The sequence below is a fragment of the Ceratina calcarata genome, unplaced genomic scaffold (assembly GCF_001652005.2).
Source record: "Ceratina calcarata isolate Rehan_Ccalc_2016 unplaced genomic scaffold, ASM165200v1 scaffold78.2, whole genome shotgun sequence".
In the NCBI taxonomy this organism is placed as follows: Eukaryota; Metazoa; Arthropoda; class Insecta; order Hymenoptera; family Apidae; genus Ceratina; species Ceratina calcarata.
In genome coordinates this window covers 1,811,412-1,835,353 of record NW_017179105.1, presented here as the reverse complement: position 1 = coordinate 1,835,353, position 23,942 = coordinate 1,811,412, and the positions used below count along the sequence as shown (strand labels likewise).

The 23,942-nt window shown below is 52.1% G+C and overlaps 1 protein-coding gene and 1 long non-coding RNA gene across 2 annotated transcripts in view; one reads left to right on the top strand and one right to left on the bottom strand.

The window, feature by feature from the left end:
* The window catches only part of LOC113465012 (uncharacterized), a 63,586-nt gene that overhangs the window by 14,201 nt on the left and 25,443 nt on the right, over positions 1-23,942 (bottom strand). The window lies entirely within an intron of this gene.
* Positions 1-23,942, top strand: part of LOC113465013 (uncharacterized) — a 68,118-nt gene that overhangs the window by 31,229 nt on the left and 12,947 nt on the right. The window contains exon 2 of the long non-coding RNA XR_003389847.1: positions 12,054-12,190. This is a non-coding gene — a long non-coding RNA (uncharacterized LOC113465013). The remainder of the gene's footprint in view (positions 1-12,053; positions 12,191-23,942) is intronic.

Below are 23,942 nucleotides of genomic sequence, written 5' to 3'. Positions count from 1 at the left end.
ACTTCCGTCCTGTTCCTTCGCGCTTCCGTACACGCGTTTGCTCCGTCGTCTGGTCTCCTTCCGCCACCCTTCCCGTTCTTTCTCCTCCCTCGAACGGTTCTTTTTCCTCGCTGGAAGCACCGCGCTCGACTGTGCGCGATCCGACCGACCCACACCCCCGGCTTATCTACCGGTTTCGCTTGGTGCGTGTCGGCCGCGCGTATACACGCGTGCACGAGCCTCGGAGACGTTCATTTTCCGGGAAATTATTTTCCCTGAGAAGAGCCGCGACGTCTCTCGGTTTATTACCGCCGAGAACTTCCCAGGGACGGGTGGACCGATCGAAAGAGACCGGATGAGCGATGTTCGGAGCTCGTGACCCACATAAATACGTATCACGGGCAACGAGTTTTGTTTCGATGCAGGCGGTAGGAAAATACTTTTCGCTGCATCGGACGCGCCGCGAGGACGTCGTCGTGGATAATGTATCACTATAATTTATTTATCGGAAGTTACCCGTTGCAAATACGGGCCGGGAAAGGGACGCGCGGTAGGAAAAATCGAAGCGTAATTGACGCGGGAATCTGGTTATTTTCGCTAACTGGATCGTCCGAGCCGTGGAGTAAAAGCGGGACGGTGTCGATGACGGTGTCCCGAAAAAAGCGCGACGATTCACCGATATCTGATTTCATTAACCGCGCGTTAGCTCGGAATCGAACAAAAAGCGATGCTTGGTGGTGGTGGGCGTAGCTACGTGTACACGCGGTGGAGGGAGCGAGAGAAAGGCAGGAAGAGAACACACAGGGAACGAGAATCGTATCCGTGGATGGAGCAGCGTGGAAGCCGGAAGTCAGTTTCTCGGTAGACAGCTTTGGCTTCGTTTTAAACGGGAGTGCGGCACCGGGAACCGGTGGAGACGTGCCGATCAGAGCTGTCAGGTTATTGTCTCGGGTTTTAATGGAACATCACGAGGCGCGAAATACCGCGGTGTTGAACTGAATTAAACGTCGTCGGTGCGGTTTGCATCGAGGACCTCGGCGTCGTAGTCGCCGCCGCCGACGTCGTCGTCGTCGTCGTCGTCGTTTGATGGCGGCGTCGTCGACGGCGGCGTCACTGGCGTCGTCGAGGCCGATGCATAATAGAGGTAGGCCATTGGGTAGGTACTTTAATTCCGGGAGAAGAGAAGTTGACAGGGAAGGAGCGAGAGAGGGATCGCGCGCGTCACCGAAAGAAAGAGAAAGCCGGCGAGCGTCGACGAAGAATGGGATCTGCTGGAAAGCGAGAAACGGGAACGAGAAAGACGGGAGCAATTTAGGGACGGCGAGTCTCTCCCGCTTATTACTCATCGTTGACTCTCTTCCGCGCAGGCGACCGATCCTACGCCACCTTGTATTGGCCTTGTCACCCGAAAACCGCTTGGATTTCCGCGCCCCCCCCCGGTTCGCCGCGAATAATTAAAACCCCGTTACACCATTAATCGCGTTGAGAGAGCTTTCGCTTAATTAACCCTCCCTCGTCGAAGAAGCCAAACGATAAAGATATTTTCCTAAAGTCAAGAGATTCCGTATGTACGACTCCATTTTTTAATATTTTTGTCAACTTGACGCGTATAAAATTCCCGCGTCGCAATTTTAATTTGTAAATTACAACTACCGGAACGTTTCAGCAGACTGGAATGATCGAGTCGTAAAAAAAGGCGAATGTAGGCCGAAGACCGTAAGAAAAATGCATCAGCAGCGTATGAAGCACGACGCCTCGCGGTCGATCCCCTATGAGACAAGATGTAACGTAAAATGACGTTACGGCTTCCATATTCCATTGAAAAGGAAGCGCAAATTCCATTTGCTGACAGCACCGCGAATAAAGATGTAGACGAACCAGGGGGATAGCTCGACGTCGTTCGCGGATCTTTCGGAATATTTACGTTCGAACCGGCCGGAGATCGACGATGCCATTTCGCTTGAGAATCTCTGTCGAAAGATCGTTACCGAGAGACTTTATTATTTTATGACCGATTTTTGACGTAAGAAACAGGACGAAACGAGCGTTAGGATCATCTTATGCAAATGGTAGTACGTGTTCTAATCAGGTTGCAGAAAAATCTGGAAGGTTAGAGGTAGGCTCGAATATCCCGGTACGTCCCGTTTATCGCGTGGAGCGCGGCTAACTTGTCGTTTGTTGCCTATAAAAAGATCGCAAAACGATAGAGAGACGATGGACCAGCGCGTGAAGGGTGAGAGATCGAAGGAAGGTAGTTTATCGGTGTTCGGTGTCGCTACGAGAGGGATATTTTTCAAGGGATGCATCTCGACGGTGTGGTCTGCTACCGGAAGTCGTCTCGCTGCCCATGCTGCGCTTGTAGGGAAGAAACGATGCTGGAGAATAACGAAGGGAGTCGTTGATGAGGAAAAGGTCGATGGCGGTCGAGTCGCACCGGATGCAAAATCCGTTTAAATTTTGAGCCCCTGAAAGTATCTCTAAACAGAATCCCTGTCGAGCCAAAACAAACGCGCGCAGTGGCTTGCCGATACTTTCCGTATCTACTGCGAGTCTCGGCGAGGAGAGGACGCTCGCCTCTTTGCTGTGCACACGCTCGTTCCCAGTAGAAACGGCGCGGCGTGTGTAGGCACGCGACGCAACGGTGTGTCATCAAAGGATTGGAAGACGGCCGAAGCGGCTCCGCATGAAATTTTGCGTGCATTATAAATGCGCTCGGGCTGGTTGCCGGTGCTAGATCGGAACTCCCCCCCGTTCCACCGACGGATACGCGAACAACGAAGATCGAGAGACAGGTGAGCGATGGGGTGAGGAACTGCGGTGAAGAGAGGAGAAGAGGGACGAGTATCGACGGCAGGAGGAGGAGGAGAGACGCGTATGGAGCCCTGACCAAGTCGGGTTAGGCTGGGCCTGAAACGTTGGTCGGACGCGACTCTAACCTACCGTAACGCTATAAAAATAACGGCTACCCTCGTCTTCCTTTCGCGCGGCTCGTCCACCATCCGGCCCTCTCTCTTCTTCCTCCTGGATCATCCTGCTTCCTCGTCGCACGGCCGACGATCTTCTATCGGTGTTATTCTGTTACGCACGTTGCGGCAGGGAACGAGTATCATCGAACGGTGGACGGAGGGAGAGAAACAAGAACGAGAGAGAGAGAGAGAGAGAGAGAGAAAGCGCGTATTTGTGTGTGCGTGCGAGGCTGGGGGCACGGAGTCGCGAGAGGAAAGAGAGTGTACGCGACATATGCGCGCGCGATCGGAAGAGGAGGACGCCGATGGGATAAGAAAGAGGAGCCGTGGAAGAAGGTAACGAGTAAGTGCTCACGCGTGTGCGAGAAGAGCGTGTGTTACACGAGAGGCCCGCTCGCTCCGATCGCAGATCGCCCCCGGGCCCCCGGACGTTCAGGATACCGTTCTCGATTCGATCCGCAGACGTTTGCCAATAAGTATAACTTCCTCCGGCTCCTCTTATAATGAGATCTTATGCGTCTCGACGAATCGATGCTTCTCCCAAAATTGTGGGAAACTCCCAAAGTTCAAGGCTGGTCGATTGAACACGGTCTTGGGTAACGCCGAACTGTTCGAACGCAAACAGCGGAGGAACGTAATGTCCCTCGCAAGGATCTTAAGTAGCTGATAAATTAATCAGTAGCCGGATGGAACTCGGTTCCCGGTGTCAATTAGAAGAAAAGGCGGTACCGGCACGGAATTTACGAACCCATACATACCCTTAAACGTCTGCCAATTACAGACTCTTTTCTTTGGCTGTCTAACCCTTGCCTGAAACTCGCCGATTCAGAATCCGGTGGAGTCCTTGGTTTTCTTCCCGCGGTGAGCGTGATATTCGGAGCGGAAGACTTGATCGGCAAAGGGTTAGCAGAGGTTGAACTTTGAAATTTCAAAACGCTCTCACCTCGGCACACGTGCCTCTTATTACACGCTGGCTTCCTTCACCCGATAATGTTGCAATTTTTACTTCGCCCCGTGTTCGGCCCATTTGTCGAGTGAATAATGAAACGCGGTAGCTCGCGGTCGGACGAGCGAACCGGCGCGTCCGTCGGGATTAAAATTTAATTAGTCATGCCCTGATAAAAAGTTGGCTCTCGCTCGTTTATACGCTGCCGGCCAAACGCCTCCCTAAATCAGATTAAACGCATCCCCACTTCTTGCCCGTTGCGCCGTTCTTCGGGAGTTAATTCGTTTTCAGTTTCGCTGCTAAGAATACGTTTTTTCGTCCACCGCGGATTTGTGCGAACGTCGTTCGACAATTTTCCCTCGCCAGATCCTCTTAAGGATGTATTGGCTATACAGTCAATCCCAAAAGTTTATGTACCTTAGAAGGAAATATCCAATTAAGTATTGACGCTGACGAAAATTTTTTTTTTCAGAATTGCGAAAAATGCTTCAAATAAAAGTTGTTTTCCTTCTAACTTCGATATTTAACGAGTTACGTATGATTATTTGGCATTTTATTGATGTTGACAAAATCCGACCATCCCAGCGTCGAAACGGCGAACTTTTGGCAAAAAATTTCATTTTTCCTTAATTACTCCTAAACCGTTGAATCTACGGGAAAATTGTATAGGACCTTTCTTGTAGAGGACGACGAGATCTACAATTTCTGTATAAAAGNCGCTAGCGAAAAAAATTTACATGGAAATTGTAGATCTCGTCGTCCTCTACAAGAAAGGTCTGATGCAATTTTTCCGTATGTCCAACGGTTTGGGAGTTATTGGCGAAAAACGAAAATTTGGAAGAAATTGAAGGGGTACCCCTTGGAAAAATCTCGGAAAAATCGAAAATTTTTTTTTGTTGTTTATTATTAGCAATGTTCTTCCGATGTCTGATTTCTTTTTAAAAAATGCGGTTCTAAAGTGTATAAACATTTGGAATTGACTGAATAGCCAATACATCCTTAAAATGAATAGTACGCGCATACTTATTGCTGCTCCCGATTTTAAACTATGAACGTCGTCCAGAATTCTCCAAATACGTTTGACGCGAGGAAGAATCGTTTTCGGAGAGATGCATCGAGCAGGACCGAAAAGGTGTCGATTAAAATTCCAAGGCTCGCCGATCGGGAAGGAGCTCGGAAGGGTTCGGGATGGCAGTCGGTACGAACGTTTCTCGAACCGGTTGGCACCTGTTCCACGGCCTGTGTCTCTCAGTCGGCCACGGCCTTTCGTTTTATAATGGAGAAGAACGCACCGATCCCGCGGTGTACACGAGCGATCGACACAGCCGATGGACGCGAAACGCGGGGAAGAAAACGTGCAACAAAACGTGGGGGCCCGGTATCCCGTGAAGGTTGATCCTCCGCGAGATTCTATCGGTCGGATATTCGCGCGCACCGATAAATCGCGCGACGCGTCCGACTGGATATCGATGGCCGAGCAACGATCGCCAGATGTCGAAACGGGGAACGGGAGCGATGGGACGACGACGACGACGACGACGACGACGACACTGCTCCGTGGAATGCAAACGATGCGCCGGTAATACAGTTGTCTCCCTACAAGCTCTTTTTCTCTGCTTCGCTGCTGGGATCTTATCGCGAAAGGGAAACTTGATAAAAGCCAAGATCGTATTATGAAATTCCGTTTACGCGTTGTTATATCCATTAACGTCTGCGATATGGTATAGATAAGTCGAACGCGTTTTATGCTCGGACTCGATGAGCGGCAAACGCTTTATTGTACCCCAAGCCTGCCGTTATCGTGTCTTATTAATCGTCCTTTTAAAATCAATCGAATAAATAGGGAACCGTGAATGATGTCGGGAGGGGATCGTAAGACGAATCGTTTCGGACACGGTTCATTCGGATGACTGTAAATCTTGAGAGATAACGTTGACGATGATTCGATGGTCAGTCAGGGGGAAGAAAAAAATTGCAGAAAAATCGGGACTCGCGGGGATGGAGTCCCGTTCGCGATGTTCTTCCCACCCCGCGTATTTGTCGAGGCCGATGGCTTTCCACCCTCGGCATCGAAATGTTCACCCCCCCCTGGCCCCTTAAGCAACGGAAGCGTGCACCCTCCGCTTCCACCCCTCGTCAATGAAAACGTGCACGTGCTCGGCGACTAGCAGCCAGGACTGGCAGACCTGTTCGCAACCAGGCCTGCCGCAGCAAGGGCACGTACACGCCCCCTACGCGTCGCCTGCATCTGGGGGTGGCTGCCGGCCTAAAGGGTAGGTATACGCACTGGGAGTTACGTTGGGGTAGGCCTAGAGCCGGCTTGCGTGGGCGTCGGTGGCTCCACCCCGTCCAGGCTCATCCTTCTGGGGGATGAAAAAATAGAGAGAGCCACGGATAAAGAGCGAGAACGCGTAACCGGGTTAGAAACGGGTCGCGAGAGGGAAAGAGAGAGGCGAGCGCGATCGCACGGATAGACAGGGTGGCCGCGAGAGAGAGAGAGAGAGAGAGAGAGAGAGAGAGATAGAGAGAGAGAGTCAGCGAGAAGAGGACCGAGGGGCGAGAGGGAGAGAGTTAACCGGAGAAATAACCCTACCTATACTATCTTGCCGATCGCGCGTACCCACGCATATGCGTGCGGTTTACTTCTTCTCCCTTTTACCCTCGCTCGGTGCGCCGCGGTGTAGCCGGCTAACGCGTTTACACACACCGGTCCACCCTCGCGATCCGCCCCCACATTTTCTGGAATTTTTCCTTCGCAACGACCGGCAGTCATCAACCCTGGCGCAGCCTAGCTGCGGTCATCCACCTAACGTTGCCTCGAAACTCGAGACCCGCAGCTCCGCTCCGCGTCGCGCCGCGCCGAGCCAAGCCGGCGGGCCGAGGCGAGCCGACCCGGCCTCGTTCTTTTAATGATGGCCTGCTAAGGGGAGGGCGAGACGATCCTCGTTGTTGGCAATTAACGGTGCAAAGAGTCTGCAAACCCAGCCTCGCTGACCCGGTGCACACCGGAAGCTAATTCACACCGGCGGCGGCGGCGGCAGGTGTCGACGAAAAAGCTGAAACTGGAACGAACTGCCTCGAACAGGCGTCCTCACTCCCCACTCCCCATCGTCTCGAAAAAAATTTCCTCGCTCCCCGAATCGAGTCATTTTTTTCCAGATCTCTGTACCACTTCTACGATACTCTGAACCTGCTTCTAAGCCTACCACCCTCCATCAGGGATTTGAATGCCCGATCAAATTCTGCATTTTCGAGACACAAACGAAGGGGTATACAAATTTTGAAAAAACGAATCGTATCTGTCGAGTGGCACGCGTTTATTTTTAAGAACCATAAAAATGTCGATCATCGATTCATGACGGTGTACGTGACGGCACGGCGTCTGTCCTCGGATATTTTCAACGTCGGTTCCTCGGAGAGGCGTCCACGCAATTAACGATGATTCGGCGCAAGCCGGCGTGCGGCCTTGTTGCCGGTCTTGCATTTCGGTCGGCGTCTTTGGCGCCGGTGCACGCTTCGCCTCCATTTTTTTTCGTCCGCACCGAAGAGGTTGTTGGAGGATCGTAAAAAAGAGAAAAAGGATCGAACGGGGTGGAGAAGAGGCAGCGAGCGAAGAAGCGGACGCACGGGACGAAGGAAGAGGTTCGATGGAGCGAGCGAGGAAGGCAGGCAGCAGCGAGTAAATTTACCTTGGCGTGGGCCGGGCCCTGCGCCGGCCTTGTCGGTACCCTTGGATTTCGGTCGGTGTCCTTGGCACTGATGGCGGCCACTCGGCCTGGTACCACTTCATTCTCCCCATCTCCGGCCATTACTCGCGTTCTCCTTCTCCTCGTCGGAATATTATCCTTCTTCTGTCTCCTCCGCTTCGTCTCCTTCGTCCTGTGCCTCTCCGCGTCCCTCGCCCTCGCCGCTCCTCTAGGCCCCTCTTTCTCCGTGGCTCTTTTATTTGTTTATTCTTTTGGGCCGGCCGGCGGCCGCTCTTTGTCCCTTGGCGCGCCGGCTGGTTGGTCGCCGCAGCTCGGTTGGACGTTGAACGTTGGTTGCTCCTTCGAATACTTGCGCTCAGGGTATACTGACCTACCACGACTGCCAGCGGAGAGTACCAGGCCGGCGAACACACCTCGCTTCGGCGGGCCCGCAAACTTCGGGTACAGTCGACGCCGGCAACGAGTCCCCTGGAATTCGATCGGGTACACTACGGCCCAAATTTCAGTCGCAATATTCGATACGATCGTCCCTCGACGAGAACCATGAGAACTCCGACAGAGAAAAATACCTGAACCATTAAGGTGTCTCGGTTCGACTCGTTTACGATTGTTCCTGCAAACGATCGATTACAGCCGACGAATTACGTATCCTGCGCCGAGGATTTTACCTAGCGGGAAGCCTGTACCATCGGTGACTCCCGTAAACTGACTTTGCGAGGAGAGGAGAGAGTGCGAGTCGAGGGAAAAAAAGCAGGACGCGACGATGCACCGGCCCAGACCGAGGAGAAAGAAGGATTGAGAAAACTGAACGTTCACGAGCGACGACGGTTGCTACAGGATAAGCAACACCGGCAGGCAGCCAGGCAGCAGCTGCACTCGCAGAGCCAATAACCTTGTTTCGAATCATCTTACTCGCGTAACGCGATGGCTGTACCGAGTAACGCTCTACAGCACGTTTCACATCCTTGCTCCACCGCGGTTCTAAACGTCAGCTTGCAACATTTAAATTATCAAAGTCCTCCTGCACGAAACGGTCCTCCTTATACGGCGAACAAATTGAACCGGTAAGAGCGATTCGCGACCGCGTGCATATAAATACACGGGAGAGAACACGCGTGTTCGTTGCGGGATCGGCGCGCGTAACGCGATCCGAAAACTGTTATCCGCAAAGTCGCGGTCGGCGTTGACGCGCAAAATATTAGACGGGTTGGTCGGCGAACGATACTGCATGTGCGTCCAGCGGCGTTGCTGTTACAATTTTCATTTATACCGGTAGCCACCGTAATTGCGTGTACTTCCCGTGATTACACGTGTGCCACCAATAGATTCTCTTGCAATATCCGATTCCGCGGTCTGACAAAGCGTCGAAGGTTGTTTCGAGATTTTCACTCGCAACGCAGTGATCTATTTTTACTTGGAAACGGGGCAGAGGTACCAAAAGAGGGAATTTCGTGCTGGACACCGATTTCGAGTCCGAGCTCGGATAGTGGGTAATCAGCGTGCGTCGTCGCTCGAAATGTTATTAAGGCGAAGCAGATAACAGGCAGGTGCGGATACGAACCTTCTGGGCGTAACAACCAAAACGCACGCGAAACCTCTCGCGCGTGACGAGACATCGCGGTCGGGCTGTCGAACTGTGTTGAATCGTTGGATTCAAGGTAAAACGTTCGTACGTATTCGTGGTATTCGCGAGACCCGGAGCGAGGGACCTAGATGCTTCCCGCCGTGGAAGAAGAGCCGGCTGCGTTTTCTAGGTTGAGATTTTTGCGCCAGACCGCTGGAACCTCGCGACGCGATCGTCCCGATTACGCGTCCCACTTCGTCAGCAATGGATTCGTTTGCGATCGATCAGAATTAACATTGTAATCGTTTCGAGCAGCTGGTAAATCAAAATGAATAGATGGTCGGTCGTGATCGATGTCGAGCCATGGAAAAGGCAGAAAAATGTTTTCCAAACGCTCCTCTTGGAAATTGCTCGACGAAGAGACTCCAGAGTCTCCTGTGCGAAACGCCTCGATCTCATGCTCGAGTCGTTTCACGCGAGTAACGAGCAGTATCACGAATTTCCCACAAAAAAACATCGCCCGAATGGCAGGAGAGTTTGCAGTCCCAAGAAGGCTATTTTTAAACGCGGAGAGGAACGTTTCGCCATCCCCCTCGGTGCACGCAGGTTGCGAGCGGCAGCGTTTTCAGCCGTCCCATGGTGCTCGGGCATGGTCCCTCGCGAATCGCGCAGGGTACGCGATGCTCGGAACAGAAGGGACCGAGAAGAAAAAGAAAGAAAGGAGCGGCGAGGGAAAGAGAGCCGGCTCGAGTTAGGACGGAGAAGAGAGCGAGAAGGAAGCGTCGAAGGAAGGACAGGAGGTGCGGCGGGTCGCCGTGGAAGGATGGAGGAAACGAGGAGGGCATGGAGTATAGAGATAGCGGGGAACGGTGCGGTCATGGCGGTGGTCGTTGCCGGACGGGAGGGGCAACGCAAAACCGCGTGCGGCAGGTTCGGGTTCGGCAAGTTGGCTTTCGTTGGCAATCGCGTTCGTTCGGCGCGCGAAGGTCGGGATCAATGGCCGTAGGACCCTCCTGGCCGAGCGGGGTCCGGGGCCAGGGCCAGGGCGGGGGTCCGGGACGAGCAGGGAGGGCCCCGAGCCACCACCGCGCGCGGTGGGGGAACCCCGCCACAAGTTGGGTACCAAAAGAGGAGAAATTGAGTTGGCGCACCGGTGGTACACCTCGCTCCGCGTGCCCCTCGAAGGTCCCACGGGCCAGCTGGCTCGGGCGCAGCCTTCTTCCTCGGGCCCGACCGAGAATCCGATGGAAGAAATGCCCAACGTGGAACGCGATGCGCGTATCGCCCATGACCTGACCCAGGGATACGAATCTGGTACCATTGTCGGAATGATTCCAATCGGTACGCGACGATGCCTTTAAAATTGCGTAATGATCGATTCGTCGAGGTCGAATTACTCGCTTTTGTCGGTCTTGTCACAGAGAAGACGATACCAGTAATCGTTTCCATTAAAATTTCGTTTATAAAACCGACGTGGCTGTAGCTGCGCGTTTTTCTCTCGGCCGTCCGTTTCCTGGCGTCTTCCAGATACGGGAGAGGCGGCCGACGGACGGGCCACCGGAAAAGGGGCCACCGTGAGAAATCCGAGTGAAGAGTGAGAGAAACCGGTGCCCGAAGGTCTTCGACCGTCGACTTCTTCTCGGTCCCGTGGTTCGACGGAAGCGGCGTTGATAACGATTATGGTGTTTCGCGGTGAAAAGGAAACGGTCCTCCCGACGTGACGCGACGCGATGCTTCCAATTTTTCAAAATGTCTCAGTTCTTTTTTCACCGCCAATCGGTAGCGGTTGTTAATTATACAGACATGACAGCGATGAAATTTATTTTCCACTTGCTCCCGTTGATATTCGATTCGCTTGCATCTGGCAGCGCAAACAAATTTTTTTTTTATAAATTCGCGCGCCGATGGTAGCTCGCGTGCAACAATAATATCGTTGAATCCTTCCTGCGCTATTTTTTTTTTTTTTCACACATTTCACCGCCTCCCTTTAACTTTTCGACAATGACTGATCGTCCTAATCCCCTAATTGATTTCCGCGTCGCGCACGAATATTTTATTAAAAAACGAAGACTCTGTTGAAATGTCATACGCGGGCGTTTCGCATATTTGTTTAGCGGTCGCGTTCGAAATATTGCATCGAAAAATCATTTACGATATTAACATGGCCAGCCCTCGCAACGGATAAACACGAGATATAAAATCTGTGGCTGTAAATGAAAATAGGTACAAAAATCAAATTCGTATATTGACCAAGTTGTATAATATTATTCTGTTGGAAAATCAATTCCGTCAGGTAAAAAATATTTTACAGAATCGACTGTGACAAAAGTTTAGAAAATCGGAAAAAGTCAAATAAAAAACATTGCATGATAGATAATCAGAACGTGCTGATGATCGAATTAATTGAACGTTTTCTTAGTATCTAAAACACGCATGGGTTTCGGACGCCATCGAGCGAGAGCACTTTGTCCATTCTCTCGTGATGGCAAATGGCGATTAGATGGGTGGGTCTGCGTATACCTCGAAGCTCAGTGGCCGTCCGAAAACCCGATGCCTTCTTCCGTACGAAGGTCGACCAGTTCTCTTTTCTTACCTGCTTCCCAGGATCCTCCTACACGGTCTCGCATCGTCTTGGCACCGTTTCTATTTCTGCCTCCATTACTGTCATTCTCCTGCTCGTAACCGAGGTATCTATATTTCATGGCTGGTTGCCCGTGCTTCCGTGGCGTTGAAAGAGCCATCGCGCGCTCGAACCCGTTTAGATCGGTCGAGCCAACGAATCGAGTCTCCATCGTTCGTGTCAACTTTCTTTGAACCGAACGTTTAACGAATTACGATTTTTTCCTGTTGTCTGCCGTATTAACGGTCTCCTTTCGTGTTTTCAATTGCAGGAACGGAAAGATTCTGAGAATACGAATTTACTAAGTGGACGAAGGACCAAAGGAGGCCATGAGAATTTAGGATGGGACTAAGCCAGGGTCACGTGGGCGGTACGGAGACGATGAAGAGGGAACCAACGAGGAAGGTGGTTAGTATTCGAAGAAGGAGCGGCCGATCTCGACCTACCCGAAATTCCAAGCCGGTTCTCTCTCGACTGCCGTTCCGTTCCGTTCCCCACCTGAGAATTTTCGAGGGGGCACCCTCTCTGGAAGCTCGCTCGCACAGGCCTACTTCTGCTCCCGCGAGTTGAACGGTCGTTCATTCGTTTATTCCGTGGAGCAGCGCATTGTGCGCGCCTCGAGCCCTTGCTTTTCCCGTTCCTCTCGCTCTTTCGTACGCGAAATCCTCTCCTTCCCGCGTCACTCGCCTCTCCGTTCCGCTTCGTTTTTCGACCCGCTCGCTCCCGCATAGGTACACCGGGAACCAGAAGGCTCCTGCTGGCCGCCTCTTTTTCTTTCCCTTCTATCTCTCTCTCTCTCTCTCTCTCTCTTTCTCTTTTCTCGATTCCCCTCGCGTGTTCGCGTACCGCAGCATGTAGCTGTGTACGCATCGCTCGCAACGTACGCTCCTCGTTCTTTACAGCGTTGGAAAAAGTGGTTTCGATTCGACGAGTAGGTACGCGCCGGGTTCGACCAGTTTCGCGAGGCAACCCGCGATCCGGAATGGAGAAGCCACCGCGCTCCGATCCCGCGGCTGGCTGCATCCGGTGAAAAATCATTGGAAGAACCCGGACCGGCCGGTGGAACGCGATAATTTCGCGCCGCCCGGCAAGTTCCGTAAATAATCCCGTGTTCGATTCCAATAATTAGGATATTTCGCGTACACGCGAAATTAATTTTGTACCGGGGACCGATTCGTCGCCGATGCAGACGCACAATTTTCCTGAACAAATAACAACAGAGCCTGGGTATGAAAACTGACGACCGGGCGTAAACATTACGCCCGGAAACCGTTACCACGGAAATCGAATTGAGGGATCGAAAGACGCGCGGATCCGAATTCCGCCGGAGCGTTTCCCCGCTCGTTCCGTTCTTTTTTTTTTTTCCCGCCGGAGAGTTTCGCCCCCGCGGAAGGATCCGCGGTTCACTGCGACGCGACGGAATGAACGGAGGCTGATTACGGTATCGTATTATTTTAATGCGAGCATTTTAATATCGGCTGAAATATCGCGTTACCCAGAGTGCCGCGGCGGGCATGATTACAACGCGACGTTCTGCGATATTAATAACGCTTCATTTGGATAACGTAATATTCGTACGGAAAACGTGGAAAACCTGGCTCTCGCCGGATTTTGCAAATAGTCTTTAAATAAATATCATTAAATTTCACGTCTGGCCAACTCCGCAGGTTAATTATTACGATCTCGTTTCGCGCGGGACAAACATTCTTGTCGCGTTCATCGTTCAACTACATCGCCCGTTCAGACATCGTCCGCAGGTGGAAAAAAAAGAGAGTTTTCGGTGTTTTTAATAATCGAGACGATCGAATAAACTCGTCGGTTCTCGCAACGGATTTTGTTACCGGCACGGGCGTTTCAGTTTTTTTTTCGTCGGCCGGTGAGCAGGCCAGTCCGCTGTCACGATTATTGCGAGACGTCGTCGGTCGAAAAATCCATTTCGCCGTATTACGCGCTGCCGGCCCGCTGCCGACTGCATGCCAGCAGAAAATCACGAAAAAAAGGCCGAATCGATCGTCCGAGGAGCGTCCATTACGCTTTATTATACGCCCGAGTCCTCTACGCGATCCTCTTCGTGGTTTCCCGTCGATCGCGAGCCTCTCTTTCTCTGCCTCTCTCGATCTCGCTCCCGCCCGGCTCTGTGTGTCATTCCCATTCCGATGACAGAACAGAAATGGAAAGCTACTGGGTATAACGAAGAGGATAAACGAAACGGTAAGGGGAAGGGGGAGGGGTTGATCAAGGGACGGAACGGTCATCGTGAAAAAAGCAATAGCTAATAATATTTCCAATGATATTGCTAATACTCATACATATCGAGCGAAAGATATTCGTGCTAAATGTTTGCCGATGTTCGTTCGGCTCGACGGTCTCGAGTGTCTCGCTGTCCGTGACACGTCTTTATGTTAGGCACCGTCTGTCCGAACTTCTTTGGGTACATGGATGTACATTCGACCGAACGATTTGCGAGCATCACGTATTCGACTCGTTCGTTAAAGAAACGCTTTCGAACCCTGACCACGGTACGCCACTATGATCACGCGAACAAAGAGAGAGAGAAAGAGAGAGAGAGAGTACGACTCGAAAAATATCGACGGACTTGTTTTCGAGCCACTGTGTATATAAACGCGATGGTGTACGCGTGTGCGTGCACATCTCTACTTTACGTTCCACCGCGGCACGGCACCCCTAACCGTGGCTTATGGTCGTCAAAGGGATGCACGCGTGGCCTATGTGCATAATACCGTGCATCGATATAGAGCGAGCGAGCGAGTATGGGTCTCTGCACCGCGGCCGTATACGTACACCGTGTGTGCGCGCTCTGCACTCACGCACACGCGTGCACGTTGCCCGGCTGTCTTCGACGCTGCTGCGTCGAGGACGGTGCAACGACCCGCGTCGCGGATCGAAATTGCGAGGTCGAAGCGATGATCGAGTCGGTCCTCCAACACATTGTATACCGCGAGCGACGTGGCCGACGTTAAAATAGTTGCTTCGGCCGGACGTCGACGCCACTCGACGCCGCTCGAATAAAAATCCTGCAGCCCCGCGGTCTCTCTATTTCTCTCTGCGCCGCGGCGTCCCGACGCGATGCGACGTTTCGGTTGATAAGCCCCGGCCGATCTTTTGTCGCGGCCGAACGCGGCCAACCGATTCCATTCCGGACGATCTTTGCGACGACGTCACGCCGGTGCCCTCGATGTCGCGTCGACCTGTTCGCGTTTCCCTTCCCCCCGAGAGAGCGGCGCGCTTTCTTCTTCGTTTTCGTATTTCCAACCGTTTCGTCCTCTGTTTCCCGATGCCGGACCAATTACTCCGATCTCACGGCCGGCGGAGCACGCGTACCGTCTTTTGTCTCGTTAATCCGGTGAATTATCCGAGCGGCGAGCCATCTCGCAATAGTTTTGGTTGAAAAACGTTCGAGGCGTAAGAGGGTCGGTGACCATGACGCCTCGGGACAGCTGTCCGTTTCCCTGCTCGAAGGGGAAGGCGTCAGGGGCATCCTCGACGCCGGCTCGACGTCCGCGGAACCACCAGCACCAACGACCACAGCCGACTACCACCACCGCCCGACCCTATCGCCGCCACCTTACTCTATAACACTTTGACCGGTCGATAGTATCTTAAATGCAATTCGCTCGCTTCGTAACAGCTAATTTTAAGCAGCCTGTTTATACCCCTGTTTATTCATTCATGCCGATACCACGGCCCCGAGGTCGGGGTGTTGCGCGCATAGCTGTTGCTCGTTTCGTTTCGTCTCGTGCGGCTTTTCCATTCGTCCTGGCTGCTCCCGTCCCCTCCCGGCCACCTTTTTCGAGGAGCTGGGGTCTTTCGTTTGCACGCACTCCGCGCGCTCGCGTGCACCTACGTATATCCACTGCCGAAGGAAAGCCCTCTCCAGATGGGTACTCGAATCCCGGTTACCCGTGAGACAAAAGTTCTCCACGAGGCCGATCAAAAATCCGATTTCAGATCGTTCGATCTTTGCTTCACGAACGCGTCTCGTCTAAATTACGTTGACCCTGTCTGTTGGTAACACGTCGAAAAAGGCATTTGATAGACGAGAAGTTGAAGGAACCTCGAGAATGAATTCCTCGCGGAGATGGCAGGTCGCTCATCGAGGATGACATCGTTAAGCGACCGTAACCGCTATAATCGAACCGTAATCGGTGACGGACGGAGTCCGATAACCGGGAAACGGTCGCGGCGCGCCGTGGCTCGTCCTTAGCCAGCGGTAGCGGGCTCGTAAACTGGCGATCGTTGCGTAACGCGTTGCATTGCGCGTTTACGCTCACGCCTCGGTGGAAAGTGCAACGCGGGGAGGAGGCCGAGCGCGTGTCCGTGGATTCAGTTATAATCGGGAGACTCGAAGTCGCCGAATAAACTCGCTGGCTGGTTAACGGTTTCCCCTCGGCAGGATCTGGCGAGGAACACGACAGTTACATTAGCCTCGGGCCGAGATACCGATACCGTGTAACAGCTTTCAGCTTTATTTTTCCAGCCGCGACCTTACCTCGTTTCCGAACATTTTTACTTGCACGGAAATAGGCTCTCGCCTCTGTAACAGCGAGACTTCTCGTACTCATCGTTCCTAATAAATTTCGTCGTCCCTTATAAATTAATTTACACGTTTACGACGCATCGAGGATTTCTGACCGTTCCGAGCGTAAAATCGTACGGTAGCCACTTTCGATGCGACGTAACTGTAAACACTATTTTACAATTAACCGGTAATACGTAGTCAATGGCCGTTATGTGACTGCCGCTCTCTACTATGTATTACTTTTGAAACGGTACGTGGAAAAGTGCAACGCGAGGAATGAACATACACACGCGGTACGAGTCGCGTGTGTCGAGTTGTACGCGGTTATACATAGGAGTCGATCGCGAACGAAACGCAGAAGGAGGCAACTATAAACGCGGCGACTATCCCGTGGCGTAACTATACGGCCTACTAAAAGTTAGCCGTTGCATAATTCCGTAGTACCCACGCTTCGAGAGAGTCGGCTTTCAGCATCCCCGCCTCGTCCCTTTTTCTTCTTCTGTTATTCTACCACCGTTCTCCGTTCCTTTGTCCCCGTTCCCTCCGCCTGGCAGCCTGCTCACGTGATTTCCTCGTTTCTCGGAGCAAACGCGTTTTCGAGAATCCGTGTGATCGGATGCCGATTTACTCCCCAATTAGGTTCTTGAGAAACTCCCAGCCGGCAGTTTTCTTCTGTGATTGATTACTACTTAATTACGCTATATGTATGTATGGTTTCATCTTTATTGTTCGTAACCCGTGAGCTTCGCGCACGCCGGCAAGTCGCCAGCTGCGAGTAGGATATTACCTGGACGTTCGGCAATAATTAGTGTCTCTCGGTGCACCTGCTTCGGTTTCAATAGCGATCTTTCAGTTCCTTTCGCCTCGACATTCATTCGGATGCAGTTAAAGACTAGGTCGGCCACCGTAACGATCTGCATAAGGCGAGGAGGAAGGAGACGAGCCGCGGGCATTGTCCAACCAGCGGCGCAGTGGCTACCTCGTGCTACCGGTAATCAGTGATCGACTAACAGCCGCTTCTTCTCGGGCGACGAATAAAAGTCACGGGGTAACTTTCCAGTCTGCCGATTTATTTGCCTCTGGATCAGTAGTTCGCTCGACCGGCTGGATAATTCAATCGCGGACAGCTCGAATCGACCAGCCGGGGAAGTAGGCGTATTCATTGTTTTCGTCCTTAACTCGTGAACTTTAAGGATCTTCGAAAATTTGTAAAACGTCTCATCTTTATTATCGAGAATCGTAGTAATTAAACGATTCATCTATGAGATAGTCACGTTGGAACATTTTATCGAGTGCGATTCGAACGTGGAAAGTTTCACTCGATATTCGTCAATCGGATAGAAATTCGCGGTGATGGAGAACGGAGGAGCGGAACGTTCCGAAAGAGAAGGAACGGAACGGTGCGGTGCGAGCGAGCCAGCGAACCAGCGTTTTCGCTGGCCTTGACGCAGCGACGGAGGGCGATGCACCTCTCCTGGCGAACACACTGCGAAACCGGGAGCGCGTCGCCAGCGGACGCACACACGCGTCGCGCCACTTTCTCATGGACGACACACGCTCCTCGGCGACGGAGCTTCGCTCTGTGCCAAATTTCATTCGGTTGGAAAAGCGAAAGGAAAACCGAGCGTAAAAAGAACGAGTCAACGTAAAGTGTCCGTTTTGTACCGTCAAGTGGAAACGACTCGAGCAATTTTCATAAATCGATCTCTTTCACGAGATGAATCCAAGGAAATCATATCTGATTATAGATTTGAAACATATTCCGTTCTTCTCGGTTTTGACAAATCGATCAAGAGCAGTAAAAAAATATATCAAGTTTCAAGAATGGACAGTATCGATCGGTTTGATTTCTCCATGGCTCGATCAACGAATTCGTCGTTGCAAACGAACGTTTGCTTGGACGTTCGACCTAGATTTTCATGAATGAAAAGAACGGACGATGAAATTGGAGTCTGAGCGGGTGGACGAAAACACGGTTCGGTCGATTGGTATGCGATAGCCCAGTGGGCGCGCGCGCGAACCAGCGAGCGTACGTGTGTGCGAGTACGTGCAGGCGTGCAACGGGTGCACAACGGGTGCAGGCGTGTCGGGGACGGCAGAGCGGAGGGGCCCACTCGCGAACGCTCGACACTGACCTCACCCAACGACCGACGCCGCTGCACCTCGTCTCCCCTTTCCTCGCCGCCCCACCGTACACTGCCTGCCAAAAGTTGTCCAAGAATTCGCCGTGGCTATAGTTCGTTCGCGTGCACACGCCACAGGTGTGCGCTCCCTTCGAGTTCCATCCTCCTCGCCTGAGAATTCGACTTCAAATCGTCCCGTTCTTTAACATTTCTCAACGCCGTGTTCATCAGCCGGTTCAAATTTAAAATGTTAACTCGGTTTTGACAAATCGATCCGAAGGTTTCTATTTCAAAATTTCTTTCGAATGAATTTTTCAACTCCCGAGTCTAAATTCTATTTGCGATTCGTTAACGACCCCTTGTCTCCGAAACGGAATCGAACGTTCCCGTCGGGCGAAGGGAAGGATCGATGGCGCGGCAGAGAAACCGCAATTCTTTTCTTTCGCCTGGTTCGTGGCCGCGGTGCAATGCACCGTGAACGGGGCATATGCCGACTCGGCCGGCATAACCGCGAACGAAACCAACCCAGGCGAAACCCCGAACGAAAAACGACTCGGCGAAACGACTCGGCCTCTCCTTCTGGTTCGAACGCGAACCAGAGAAGGGCAAGGAACGCGATAAACCGGAGGAACGGAGGAGGAAGAGGAGAAGCTGGACTGGATGCACGGGACTGGCCTCGCATTTTCGGCCCGCGGGAATGCGAGTCAAGCCACGGGGACGGAGGATAGGTCGGGACTTGCTTTATGGAGTCCTCCCTTCTCCCTTCTACGGCCCGGTTGCCGGCATTGCCCCCTTCAGTCCCTTTCTTCGCAATCGTTGCCCGCGCGTATACGCGTCTTGTTATTAAGCCCGGTGCCCACGGTCGTTCCAGTCCTGTCGGATCCTCTCGATCTATAGGATTACTGGACTCGCAGGGTTATTTGACTCCACGGAACAGAGGAAAATGTTTCGTTATCGATTCAATTTTGTTACTATGCTCGCTTCGAACCCGACGTTTCTTATCGACGCGATTCGGGAATGCGTCGCGAAAAAATGTAGCCGGTGAAAAACAGGGTCCGGCCGTGGCGTGGCATCGCGCGGGCGCGAGTCACGAATCAGTGACTCGCGAAACGAAGTCGATGAATAGGAGCGTTGATAATTACCGAGCATGGGCCGGTTCGCGTTCGGGACAAAAGCCCCTTTTGTTCGCTCCGGGACAGGATACTTTTGCAAAGCAAATACAGCGCGACCGGCGTAGTAGGTTCAGCCCGGGGTTTCGCTCATAGTCGATTTATCGACTGTGCCCGGTTTCGCTATCGGCGCCGATCGTTGTGCGGACGTGCCGTTGGCCGGACGAGCCTCGAGACTCGGTAAAAAGCGACGGAGGACCGGTTGTCGAGACCGATTTCGATCCATACTCCGCAGCTACTCGATTATGTACAGGATCGCGCCTCCGCGGAGGTAAACGTCTTTATATTTAAGCGGCGAACCGTGTTGCTCGATATCGCGTCGATATCTCGCGGATCCAAGCGAGAACAATCGGCGGGGTCCAAAAATTCGCGATACTTATACACGAGTGGTGGAATAGTGCCAATCATATCATTTCATTGAACGCTTCAATCGAACTTATGCTATTCGCTGTACATGTTTACTGAATACCATTGCCATCGTTCCCCATCTACATTTAATCATCGTGAATAGCAATCAACACCTTGTTCGCGTCACCGCAAATTTTATCGCGTTAACCGAGTTGTCGAACTCGACGAATCGGGGTACTCGCTTTATCGGCGCAACCAGTTTTAGGGGTTATTAAGCACGGCCGTAATTCAATTTAAACGCCGCGACCTCGGGAGGAAGCAGGAATTCTCTCTTTGTCGAAAGTGTACCGGGCGATGGAGAGAGGCGACATTCCCGGAATGGATTCATGGTCGGTGCCAATTTGCACGACCTTGCGCCGAGTTGGCGGCCACTTTGGCCACCCGAAGCGAACGCGGCATCGACCGGACCGGCCGAGATTCGTGATTTTCGGACGCAATTTTCACCGACCTACTCATTTCCATCGTTGAAGACATTTTTGTAATTGAGCTGTTTTTTCAGAAATTTATTTGAAGAAGATTTGAACGTCTGATAGACAAAAGGAAGAAGAAACGGCGTTGTCCGAGGTTACGAGTCAAGCGTAGGCGTAACTGGCGCAGAGGGTAGGCAGCGACAAATAAATAACACCGATGAAACTGGTGGTACCCAGAGGTGCGGTGGCTCGATGCTCGTTTTCGAGACGATCGCCCGTTCGTTGCGTCGACGCGCGAGTTTGACTGTAACTGATGCGCTTTAATCGCGGCAATTACTGCTCGCCGCCGCGGGCACTTCTCTTCTCTTCTCTCTTCCTCTTCTCCGTCCGTCTCTCACTTGAATATTATTCGCGATTTCTCGCGTTTCTCTATTATTTACATTAACAAATTGTTTCCAATCGTGTTCTACGCCTCGGAGAGATTCACTCGATATCGCTTCTCACATCTAGAGAATGATTGACGTTGGGTCTAATGATGGAGATATGAAAATAAATTCGAGGAGAGCTGAAAAATTGCGAGCAGCCATAATCTCAGGGCAAACTGGTTTCGAAACAATGTCCGGTGATAACCGACAGGGAGAATCAATCGCAACGACCGATAAGCGATGGCGCAATTAATATAGAAGCGTATGTCGCACGTGTGTCGCGTTCAAGGCGTTTATTTGCGACGCGTCGCGCGACGTCGATGAAAATGTGAATCGGATCCTCGGTCGTGACACGCGGCAAAACAGGAAAAACCAGAGCCGAAATGAAGAGGCGGAACGCGATAGTTTTTCGCGGGGTATGGGGAAATCCCTGGTGCGTCGTCGCGTCGGTTAAAAAAATCGTTCAAACGCGTTAAACGTTTGGTCAAATCGACGCCGACATTGACCCTGCCGACATACACTATGGACCAAAAGTTTGCTTCGTCATCTAAATACGTAAATGTCGATCATGGATCAGACTGAAATAGAGGAAACTATCGTAAAATCTCTCTACGAAATTCCGGACGAGGAAATACGCTGCTGAACGAGTATTAATTACAATACCAGCGGACGAGAATTGTGTGGAAAGAATTTGCTCGCGAATTGCGATCGGCCCGCCGTGGACTAGTTTCCTCAATTGTTTAAACACCGGCGGACAAAAGGTGGCCAGCGGTTGACTGGATGGAAACGATCGGATTATAAGCGAATCGGTAGTTAATTTTTAATCCCGTACCGTGAATTACAGCGACGACAGGAAAAATCACGGTTGGAAGAAACAAAAGGGAGCTCTTGGCGCAAGAATGCGCCGGGTAGCGAAGAGGACCGAATAGGTGAACAAGAGAGAGAAATCAAAGGGACGTGCTATTGTTACTTAGTTAATTTTAAGCTGTACTTCGAAGAGGTAAAACTGCGCGCTCGCTTAATGCCGCAGTAGCCCGCTCGAGTGCGCGCTTATTGTCTGAACCCGATGCCCAACAGGGTGGTCCGCTTGTGAATTCGCGGCCGTGTACTACTCGCGCTTAATCCGTCGGCGAACACGCGTTCCTCCCGGCTTACGATTAGACGTGAGGGTGTGTGTGTGCGTGCGTGCCGTGTCGCGGCACGCGAACGCCCCGTTGCCCAAACAATGCGCGTTTCGCCGCGAATACGCGGATTTATCGACGATACAGAGACAATGAGGGTTGGGTGTACCCGCCACCCACCGCTAGGACTAGATAGGATAGCTGCCGCTGCTGCCTCGAATTCTCGCGAAAACCTCTTAACTTTCGGCATTGTTCGCGGATAATGTCTCTTCCGATGATATCCGTTTCTCGGTATTAACGATTTATGAGCCGCGATTACGAGCTTTTACAGACCGCCGTCCCGATAAGAGCCACGCGTTCCTAACTGACGTGTCTCGACACAATTTTAATTGTCGAAACGAGTTGATTATACGAACTTTATCAGAGTCGTAGCGACGGTCTCGTTTGTTTAATTTTAGAGACGCGCAGAGAGGATATTCGATACTGCGATTAATTCGACGACCGATCCGCGCGTTATAGCGTTCATTCGGGACAGTTTTATCGAAACTATGTTAACAGAGGCAACTGCGGAAGCTCGGCACCTGATACTGTGTTCGCTCCGCTCGATGGATCGATCCTCCGCCGGGATAATTTCCAGTGTGACGATCAAGGAGCCCAGCCGACGCGCACACCGTTATTTAAACGCCAACGCGTGAAGCGAGATGAACCGTCGCTCGCTTTTACGTAACGCGTAATTAAAGACGCCTATTGTCGCGCGTTAGCCACTTTAATCGCCGATAAAATCACGCGTCTTTTCGTTCCCGCTCGATTTTCCTACGCCGCGTCCTCCGTGTCGTCGCCGGTTCGCGACGTCCTTCGACGCTGGTGTTCGTCGTTTTGTTCGCCGTCCGACCAAAAACGTTTCGGTGTAGGCAAAAAAATGCAGCGGGGAGACACGAAAAATACCGCTGAAGGTCCTCGCGATTCACGGCAGAGGTTCGAGGCCGGGCCTTGTCTACCTACCGAATAAACGAAGGCCCGCCCACGACCTTCGCCGGGCTAACCGCGGCCTCGATTCTCGTTTTATTAACATTTCGCTTCGGCAAACATTCGGGGGATTGCCGACCTGGCTCGAGGTCAAGGCTCGGTTCAAGGCGGGGGCGCTAAACGTTCCGAGACGATTCGACTCCAGTCGAATCCAGTTCTTAACCCTTTGAGATCGCGTTTGAATTACGCGATTTTTCCTCGCGTTTGCAATAATTGAATTACTCGAACGCGAATTGCAGCGACGATCTTTTTTAATTCCATGCTGAAACCGACTTTGAAGCAGCGACTGCTGTCTCTCGTCCTCATCTCGTTGATTTCTGAAACTTCTAACCCGGAACGATCCGGGAACAGTTCCGAAACAAAGATCGCGGGAACTCGGAAGGAACAGAGAGACGCGACGGAGGTGTATGGCGCGAGTTGATAGCGTGTCTCGCAATTAGCGTACACACGGACGAGTTCCCGGCCGAACGTGCGACGGAAACTCCGTTTCAGATCCCCCTTAAAGTCTTCCCGGGGTGCAACTTTCCACGTAACAGTCGTCGCTACCGGCGGAGTGGAACAGTCGTAAAATCGAATGCCCGGCTGGTACGCTACGCGAGTTTAATGCGCGTGACACCTTCCACGCGTGGATTACCGGGCGTCATTAGCAGGACAGTTCCCGCGGCGAGATACGCCCGCGATTTTTCCTAACGCGTTCGCGTAACGGCAGTTTGAAACCCTCAAGCTGTTGCAAGCAGAAAGAGAGGGAGATCTCAAGATTTGTTGATTTTTGCGTATTGATTCATATAAAAATTGTGGGAAATTTCGATTAGCGTTCGACGGAGTGTTCGAGTAGACGATTTATGCGACGAGCACTGGCCCCGTGGGCGGGCTAGAATTTTCGATGATTTTCCGCGTGGCGTGTAGTGCGTTCGACGTCACGCGGGACAGTATGAAAT